The sequence below is a fragment of the Pteropus vampyrus genome, unplaced genomic scaffold, assembly GCF_000151845.1.
Source record: "Pteropus vampyrus isolate Shadow unplaced genomic scaffold, Pvam_2.0 Scaffold368, whole genome shotgun sequence".
Taxonomy (NCBI): domain Eukaryota; kingdom Metazoa; phylum Chordata; class Mammalia; order Chiroptera; family Pteropodidae; genus Pteropus; species Pteropus vampyrus.
Window position 1 is genome coordinate 256,367 of NW_011889149.1, and position 2,586 is coordinate 258,952.

The 2,586-nt window shown below is 36.0% G+C and overlaps 1 protein-coding gene across 4 annotated transcripts in view; it reads left to right on the plus strand.

Annotated features, from left to right (window-relative positions):
- The window catches only part of ARPIN (actin related protein 2/3 complex inhibitor), a 31,386-nt gene that overhangs the window by 25,189 nt on the left and 3,611 nt on the right, over positions 1-2,586 (plus strand). The gene's annotated exons all lie outside the window — the stretch shown is intronic.

Here is a 2,586-nt window from a genome sequence, read left to right on the forward strand (position 1 = left end):
TGATTTGTAGATTTCAAAGATCAGTTGACAACAGAAACTGAAGACAATGGGCCTAACTAGGAGACTGTTGCAGTTGTCGGGGTGAGAGGCTAGAGTGGATTGGTCTATAGCGGTGACAGTGAAGTTGGAAAGAAATTCAAGTAGACAGAGGAAGAAATGGACTTTGCAGCAAGACAACAGCACTAGCAAAGCAGTGGAGGTGGGGAAGTGGCCTTTTCCTGGAATATTAATTTCTGTCTATGGTTGTTATCATACTATACCTACACATGAAATTGGATAATCCTTTTTCAGTTGTTGTATGATCACTTTCCATATTGCTACATAGTCTTCATAACCATCGTTTTTAGGATTGACTGCCATTTAAAATAGCTCTATCATTGTCCAATTTGGGGGTAATTTATTGGTCCCCTTTTGGAGCTAATGTAATTAATGTGTCAAGAACTGTTGTAAATTATATAATCCCCTCAATCTCACCCACCCATCCATCTACCTCTGTAGCCCCCGCCCCACTATATTTTTGGGTAATTTCTTTAGGGGTTGATTTCCAGGAATCAGATTACTGGGAATCTAGGAATTTTTTGTAAAGGTCTTGTTATATTGCCAATTGCTTTCCAAAAGTGTTGTTCTAAATTACAATTTCACCAGCAGTGTAGGAGAGGACCGTTTTCATGTGACGCTTGCCAGAATTGGGTATAACATTTTTAAAATGGTATTCGATAAGGTGAAAATAATTTTAAAGTTAATACTTCAATTTTAATTTTCCCTTTCCCCCATTAATAGTGATCTTAAAGATTTTTTTCATATTCATTTCCTAGATGTATTTCCTCCTTTGTTACTCAGTTCCTTTGCCCATTTATCTATTAGAGAGTAGGTCTTTTTCGTTTATCAGTCATGTATATTTTACATATAACTGCCATATTTTAACAACATCCTTTCCATTTTTTTCCATTTTTAAAAATTGGTTTTACAAACAAAATCTTTATATAGACTTATCCGTTGACTTTTTGTGATTTTTATGGCTTCTAAGCTTATATTCTCCAGATATTACTCAATTTCATTTTCTTCCATTTTGGTTATTATCTGGTTTTATATTTAACTCTTTAATCCACTCTGTCTTTAACTTGTGGAAGGATATGAAGTGAGATAACTAAATTGCTTAATTTCAAATTGCTATTCAGTTATCCCAACAAACTCATTGAATTCCTTCCTGTTACGATGTCTCTTATATCACATATTAAATTATTTTATGCTTAAGTTATCCATTATATTTCAATAAGTCTCCCTATAATGCCAATTTGAACTATCATAGCAGGATTTGATAGTTGGTAAACCTAGGTCTCTCACATTCTTTTTCTGTTTTAGAATTTTCTTTGGTAACCCTTCTCAACATTTAAAATATTTTGTCACATTTCAGTGCATATTTACTGCCTTTGGATTTTTTTTAATTAAAAAAAATTCTGGCTATAAGAGTAAATATTTATTTAGAAAAAATTTTAAAAGAATACATAATTCTACCATTGTTTTTTAAATCACTTACATAGTGCTCAGTTATATACCATGTATGGCCCCAAGTGCTTGTAATTCCTTTTGTGTTCAAAACTGCCTGAACACATTTTTTTCATGTAGAAGAACCCCAGTTTTACAGTAAACTGACATTATGCCAGTTTTACAGATGAAGACACTTGCCCAAGGTGCCTAGGCAGTTACCAGAGCCCGGGTTATAATCAGGACAGTGTGGTTCCATGATGCTGCCATTCCATCAGACACAATTATTCATATTTTGTTGTATCTACTTCCAATTTTTACAAAGTAGGGTGTCCCTGTATGTACTTTGTGTAATCTTTTCACTTACAGAGCTATCATGAACATTTCCCTATACCATCTTTCACAACATGTTTTTTAATAACTAATATTTCTCAGATGCATGTAGATCAATGCATTTAACAATTTCACATTTTGAAATAATTAGCTTGCTTCCCATTTTTCCCAGTAATAAGATTGCTGAGATATACGTTCTTGCAACTAAATCTTTTCACATATTCATAATAGTTTTATTATAAGTTCTAAAACTAGAAACGCTGGGTCTAACATTTTATTTATTTTAAAGGCTTTCGACACATATTGCCAGTCATTTGGGATAGGTGATTCCATTTTCCAGCTCTATCTGCAATATAGGGACGTCCACCCCGACTGTCATTAATTTTTTTTTTTCTTTTACCAATTTGAGATCGCTGGTACCTTTTAAATGGAATTGCATTAAAGGTCCCTTGATTCCACCATTCACTATGTATGGGGGCTGTAATACCGAAAAATAAAAATGACCTTAACGTGTCCCAACTGGGGAATGGCTAAATTAGCTGGCATCTCCCACCGCAGAACGTTCTGCAAGTGTTAAGGGGAAGGCAGGACTGTACGGTTCAGCGCTGACGGTGAGATGTGAGGCTCCCGCCGGACTGTTTATCTTCTGTGGATCTGCTTTGCGCCGGGCCCGGCTTTCTGCAGCAAAGCGGTCGATCTGGGCAAAGGACATAGATCCGGGCTCGCGTCCTGGCCGGGCACTGACTGGCTTACAGATGCTGGCCGAGA